Genomic DNA, 7,379 nt, shown 5'->3' with positions numbered 1-7,379 from the left:
CCATCGTACACCAGGGGACCTGGGGAACAGAAAATGGCTGGTAATAATGATGTTTAAATAATTGTTGCTGAACTATCATTGACATACGCACAGTGACAAAACAGCCAGGAATCCTGGCTCAGTAACAACCATACTGAATATTCCCACAAGAGGGAGCCCCGGCACAAGCCCATGTGTGTTTTGGTCTAGCTCTCCCTCATATTCCACTGATCAAAACTTTTGTTTTTATCAACCCACCAACCAACCAATCAGATGTCATATTTACTCGTTGTAGGACACGGTCAGACCAGCCACCTGAACGTTGTCACACTTAGTGCCAGACTGCAGAGGGAGGAGGAGGTAGGCCATGAAGGGGGTGACGAAAGACAGCTAGGCTCCAGACACAACGCCAAGCTTTATACCTCTTCATCAGTAGACCTCCCAGGAATATCCCCACCGCACCCACAGGCAGGTTCAACTCACCTGGAAAAGTTATACTCACACGTCTTTAGTGCTACCAGTGTGCTGGAGTTTCATTTCCACTCATGTTCAACAAACCTACAGGGGATGAGAGAGAACAAAAAAAGTGTATTTCATGCCATTCAACATCAGTGCTGACAGGAGGGAACATTTCAGTTGGAGCATGTCCAGGTTTCTATGGCTTCGTTGAGACAGGCAGCCTGTAACGGCGTTCTTCATTTGTTGAAAGAGAGTCGGACCGGTGGTTACTCATGTTCTTTAATGAAGAAAAAGTGACGATACATGAAATAACTTAATAAATACAAAAACAACAAACGGAACGTGAAACCTAATACAGCCTATCTGGTGACACAACACAGAGACAGGAACAATCACCCACGAAATACAAAGTGAAACTCAGGCTACCTAAATACGGTTCCCAATCAGAAGCAACGAGAATCACCTGACTCCAGATTGAGAACCGCCTCAGGCAGCCAAGCCTAGCTAGACACACCCCTAAACATAGCAATCCCAAATCCTATAAAACCCCAATACGAAACCAAACACATAAACCCATGTCACACCCTGGCCTGACCAAAATATATAACAAAAACACAAAACACTATGACCAAGGCGTGACAGAACCCCCCCCCCCCCCAAGGTGCGGACTCCCGGACGCACCTAAAAACCATAGGGAGGGTCCGGGTGGGCGTCTGTCCTTGGTGGCGGCTCCGGCTCGGGACGTGGACCCCACTTCATTAATGTCCTAGTTCCTCCCCTTCGCGTCCTGGGATAATCCACCCTCGCCGCCGACCATGGCCTGATAGTCCTCACCCAGAACTCCACAGAACTGAGGAGCAGCTCGTGACTGAGGGGCATCTCGGGACTGAGGGACAGCTCGGGACTGAGGGGCAGCTCGGGACTGAGGGGCAGCTCGGGACTGAGGGGCAGCTCGGGACTGAGGGGCAACTCGGGACTGAGGGGCAGCTCGGGACTGAAGCAGCTCGGGACTGAGGGGCAGCCCGGGACTGAGGGGCAGCCCGGAACTGAGGGGCAGCCCGGAACTGAGGGGCAGCCCGGAACAGAGGGGAAGCCCAGTACTGAGAGGAAGCCCAGTACTGAGAGGAAGCCCAGTACTGAGATGAAGCTCAGGTAGGTAGTAGGCTCCGGTAGATCCTGGCTGGCTGGCGGATCTGGAAGATTCAGGTTGACTAGCAGATCTGGAAGATTCTGGTTGACTAGCAGATCTGGAAGATTCTGGTTGACAGGCTGATCTGGAAGAATCTGGTTGACTGGCAGATCTAGAAGATCATGGCTGACTGGCGGATCTAGCTGCTCTATGCAGACTGACAGCTCTGACTGCTCCATGCAGGCTGACAGCTCCTTGCAGACTGGCAGCTCTGGCTGCTTCATGCAGACTGACAGCTCTGACTGCTCCATGCAGGCTGACAGCACCCTGCAGACTGGCAGCTCCTTGCAGACTGACAGCTCTGACTGCTCCATGCAGGCTGACAGCTCCTTGCAGACTGGCCGCTCCTTGCAGACTGGCAGCTCCTTGCAGACTGGCAGCTCCTTGCAGACTGACAGCTCCTTGCAGACTGGCAGCTCCTTGCAGACTGACAGCTCTGGCTGCTTCATGCAGACTGACAGCTCTGACTGCTCCATGCAGGCTGACAGCACCCTGCAGACTGGCGGCTCCTTGCAGACTGACAGCTCCTTGCAGACTGACAGCTCCCTGCAGACTGGCAGCTCAGGCTGCTTCATGCAGGCAGGAGGCTCCGGCAGCGCAGGAGAGGAGAAAGTCTCTGGCTGCGCTAAACAGGCGGGAGACTCCAGCAGCACAGGAGAGGAGAAAGGCTCCGACAGCGCTGGAGAGGCGGGAGACTCCGACAGCGCAGGAGAGGCGAGGCGCACTGTAGGCCTGATGCGTGGTGTGGGCACTGGTGATACTGGAGCGAGGACACGCACAGGAAGCCTGGTGCGGGGAGCTGCTACCGGAGGACTGGTGTGTGGAGGTGGCTCTGGATAGACCGGACCGTGCAGGCGCACTGGAGCTCTTGAGCACCGAGCCTGCCCAAGCTTACCTGGCTCGATGCCCACTCTAGCCCGGCCAATACGAAGGGCTGGTATGAACCGCACCGGGCTATGCACCCGCACTGGAAACACCGTGCGCTCCATAGCATAACACGGTGTCTGCCTGGTCTCTCTAGCCCACCGGAAAGCACAGGGAGTTTGCGCAGGTCTCCTACCTGGCATAGCCATACTCCCTGTAAGCCCCCCCCCCAATATTTTTTGGGGGTTGCTTCTCGGGCTTCCTTGCCAACCGTTTCCCTCGTATCGTCGGCTCCTATCTCCTGCTGCCTCTGCTTCCTCCTTGGGGCGGCGATATTCACCAGGCTGAGCCCAGGGTCCTCTTCCGTCTAATATCATCTCCCAAGACCAGAAGTCCTTATATCGCTGCTCCTCACGATTAACAGGGAGAGTTGGCTCAGGTCTGACACCTGACTCATCCACTCTCCCTCTGAGCCCCCCCAATACATTTTTTGGGGTGACTTTCGGGTTTCGCTCTGCGCCGCCGTGTTTTCCTTTTCGACTCCATTCGCCTATAGCCTTCTTCGCACTGATCTAGCGAATCCCAGGCGGGCTCCTGCACTCTCTCTGGGTCGGCCGCCCACCTGTCGATTTCTTCCCACGTCGTATACTCCATGCCATTGCTGTCCATAACGTCCTCCTTTCGCTTTTCCTGCCTGTTACCACGCCGCTCGGTCCGTATGTGGTGGGTGATTCTGTAACGGCGTTCTTCATTTGTTGAAAGAGAGTCGGACCGAAATGCAGCGTGGTGGTTACTCATGTTCTTTAATGAAGAAAAGGTGACGATACATGAAATAACTTAATAAATACAAAAACAACAAACGGAACGCGAAACCTAATACAGCCTATCTGGTGACACAACACAGTTGTCAATTACGCTTTTGACTGCAAGTTCCAGAATGCCTTGCGACAGGAATGAGAGTGAGATTAAGCTGACCTTTCCGCTAGCATCTTACCTGCATTGCTCTGTAGAATCTAAAGTTCTTAAATGTAATGTGAACAAGTAATATTACTAAAAGAAGCGTTAATATCAACCCCGACATCCCGAGTCATTACTTTGAAGACAGTTATTCTAAAAGTAATTGCTCTTTTGACCAATCAGATATGCTCTGAAAAAGAGCTGATGCGAAAATATCTAACGTGATAATTTCCCATCATTATTCAACAGGCTAATGGGTCTCCAGTTGTCTATATAAAGAGTATCCTTATTAAGTTTGGGAATCAAAGTAATTACAAATTGTTTTAAGGAAGCCGGTAACTCCCCTTTTTCTATTGATTCGTGAAACATAGCAAGAATGAAAGGAATCAATTTATCATTGAATGCTTTATAAAACTCGCTTATTAAACCATCATTTCCAGGGGACCTATTGTCCTTAAGGCTTTTAATACAGTCTTTTATCTCAATTTCAGATAACTCATCACCACAAAAATCCCTGAAATCATTATCTATCTTCTTAGCAATGTTTGCAACACGTCATGCTCTTATCAACTGAGCTACGAAGGAGCACGTCGAAGTCACTAGAATGATGACAAGCAATTTTAACGGATTCTAAAGGGAATCATAATTCCAAACTAATTTCTATGGCAACATAGTTGTCAATTTTGTAAACAATCATTTTCGAACGTGTGTTGCCAAGAGACATCTAACCGACGTTCTATGGAACGTTTTCTGTGCGAAAACAACAACTTTGCTGCTGACAACAAACTTGTTTGATTTTTGAGACCTGAGAACAATCGACTGGAAAATGCCTGGGTGCTTTTCAAGACTGGCGGAGAGAGTGCGTGGACGTCGGCGGCCTACTGCGTCGACAGGTTGTTCAAATTCATTTGTGGCTTGTTTTTCTTGTCTTTTTCTGTTTTGCAGGGTTCGTGATCGTTGACAGCGACAGCGACTTCGAAGAGGGTATGTGGAGTTTACAACTCTTCTTTGACTACATTTAACAATGTCATTATAATTTGCGAAATGTTGTGTATTTCTATCATTCAGACTTGGCAAAAATGCTTGTGCTCAAGATGTTGTAGCTTGCTAGCTAACATTAACTTTAGTAACTGTTGCTAAGCAATCAACTTTTGCTACCTAGCTATCTAGTATTAGAAATCTTGCTATTTTTTTTTATGTCCTAACAATAGTTTATTTTATATTCCAATGTTCCTCATTTTAGAAACAACTGTCCTGGATGAGGTCCAGTTGGATGTGCCATTGGATGATGTGCCAGATGTTCCACAGCTGCCAGTCCTCCTTGATGTCCAGAATGCTGCTATCATCCTTGAGGATGTGCCAGATGTGCCAGATGTGCAGACTATCCTTGAGGTACAATTTTCTGAAAGTTTGGAGTTTTATGTTTGAAAAATATCCCAGACCCCCCCCCCACACACACACACAGTCACATCACTGTTACAATGTTTACTGTTTCCAACATTAATGTATTGTAATGTGCAGAACAATGCCGGTCCGGTGGTTAAAGCTTGGAGAACTTTCCAGTTCATCAGCCCCATCATCACCTACATGCGTGGGGGATCCCAGGTATGTGTCTTTGTAACAACCTAATCATAATCTATATTGTCAGTCATTTGATCTTGATGGAAATGTGTCACAGCAATTGCCGAAGTGGTTTTGTTGATGTTGTCTTGTTGTTTATCTCAACAGCAGGTGGTGGTGAGGATGCACCACGTGAGTAGGGTGAGAGGCCTGGAGACTCAACTGGTGTGGGCCATCTCCAAGGAGACAGCCAGGCTTAGTCCAGAGGGCATCCCCTACTGTGCCACCAAAGTGCAGTCCATCACTTGGATCCAGGTAAGACATAAATACTACTGAAATAGTAGTAGATTAGGCTTTTCTTCACTTATTCCATTTGGCCTTAATATGTATTCTCTCTTTGTCAGTGTGTGGCTGGCAGGGTGACCCACTATGCGTCTCACCTCCGCCATGAGATATCTGTGGACGTGACGCTTGGCTGCTACCAGGTAAATAAACGATTTCCTATGTATATAGACTAGACATTACTGGGCATTTTTGCATTCGATTTGGTGTGTTTTCTAATAACGTGTGTGTGTGTGGTAAACAGGTGGTTGTGTGTGTTTTGAGCAGCAGACTGATGTCTCAGTGGTGTACGCCACTCTCCACATGGGGCTGGACGGGCTTCTCTCCTCTTCAGCGTGGTCGGAGGCTGCCTCCTTCTCTACTCCCACCACTCAGCAGTTCACTGACCCAGAGCCTGAGGGCCACAACTGCTATGAGGTCAGACGTTACACACACATACTATTGACTAGGAGCATTAAGATCCTTCCATTGACCGATTATTTGTTATGTCATTGCACTGGTCACTGATTTGGAATGCTTGTTTTGTTGTAATTGGGCTGGGAGGAGGACCTGCTGCCTGAGGAGAGGGAGGTTCCTCTGCTAAAGTGAGTTCCTCTAAATGTCTGTGTAGTCTGAGCTTGTCAAATGCTGAAGGATAGTGGTCATAATGCTGTTATCCCCCATTGACTCGAATGATTGACATGCTTCATTCCCTCCCTTTCATAGCCTCTACCTTACCACCAAGAGAGTGGAGGACATCGCCCTGAGGCTCGTCTCCCTGCGCCAGGCCTTCACTGTGAGTGGACCCACTGTTCTTTTAGTCTCTGTGACTTCTTGTTCTACAAGAGGAAGATGTCTCACCCTAACTCTTCCCTCTTCCCTAGACCCTGCTTGGTTCCACCCTGAGCAGGAACCATCTGTTTGTGGCGGGAAAGGTCCTCCTGGGCGGCCTTGTTCAGGCCAACCACATGGTAACTCACTCTCTTTCAAGGGAAAGAGCGCGTCCCTGAGGGGAAATGTGTTCTGTTCACTAAGATGCTCTTTTCTTTGTCATAGGACGAGGCAAATTCATCCGTACCTATAACGACTTTGTGGACTACCTGAGTGACCCCTCCAAGCGGAATGACATTGATAGGGAGCTGGCTGAGGCAAAGGTGAGTTCATTAACTCTTTCAAGTCTCACTGAGTTCTTCCACATGCATGTCTTTTATACATCACAGTAGCTGATATTTATGAAATCATTCCTATTTTCTCCAAACGTGTTTTCTTGTCCTAGATCCATCATGTGAACATGATAGATGTCCTCTTTGAGCTGGTGCTGTTTGGGATGATGACAGCTCAGAAGTCCCTGATGGTGGTAAGTAGCATCTCACTGGAACATGTTTTGATGTCTCTCTATTAGCAGTTTCACTTAAGTTCCTCATCTCTTCTATTCTCTTTTCTCCTCCTTTGTTTCCTTTAGCACCCTGGTGGGTTCGTGGAGCGTCTGTACGCTCTCCTGTACTCCTTCCTGCCCACTGCTGCCAACATGGAGCCAGAGGCTGATAGATACCTGCTGCTGCTCAATGTAAGAGTCAAGAGGTTACTTCCTGTTTACTTCCATATTCTTAGTGTACTTCCTTTTGACTTCCTTATTCATGGTTAACCAGGTTTCAATGCCATTTTAGGGGGAGTATTTCTAATTGTCTATCTCCTCTTGATAAGCTAGTAACTCAGAGCCATTTTCTATGTGTTGTGTGGTGTTCTCTTCAGGCGGGCTGATGGCTCTGCTTGATGACATGTTTGGCCAGCAGCTGGCCTGGTACTTTAACCCAGAGTCTCTGGTCACTGAGCTCTCCAGCCTCCTGGAGTACCACTTGGAGAACCTCATGGCCAGCATGTAGTCCTACTGCAGGGACCATACTCCTTTCTCCTTCTCTCTCTCTTTTGAAGGAATTGAGGACTTGAAGTGCTTTGTTGAACCCTGATTAGTTAACACCCATTAATGTAATGTATTCTCTTGTTTTCTCTCCCCACAGGATTATTGTGACACTTTGCCACCCAACAGGGA

General features: G+C 48.5%; 1 long non-coding RNA gene across 1 annotated transcript; it reads left to right on the top strand.

Annotated features, from left to right (window-relative positions):
- The first annotated feature begins 4,092 nt into the window (after nucleotides 1-4,092).
- Nucleotides 4,093-5,318, top strand: LOC116362229 (uncharacterized). Its single transcript, XR_004207744.1, has 4 exons — nucleotides 4,093-4,432; nucleotides 4,692-4,840; nucleotides 4,970-5,053; nucleotides 5,177-5,318. It is a non-coding gene; the product is annotated as an uncharacterized LOC116362229 (long non-coding RNA).
- The last annotated feature ends 2,061 nt before the right edge of the window (nucleotides 5,319-7,379 follow it).

Source organism: Oncorhynchus kisutch, unplaced genomic scaffold (genome assembly GCF_002021735.2).
Source record: "Oncorhynchus kisutch isolate 150728-3 unplaced genomic scaffold, Okis_V2 scaffold824, whole genome shotgun sequence".
NCBI classification, from domain to species: Eukaryota; Metazoa; Chordata; class Actinopteri; order Salmoniformes; family Salmonidae; genus Oncorhynchus; species Oncorhynchus kisutch.
The sequence above is the reverse complement of the archived record's forward strand: the minus strand, read 5'-3'. Positions and strand labels throughout refer to the sequence as shown.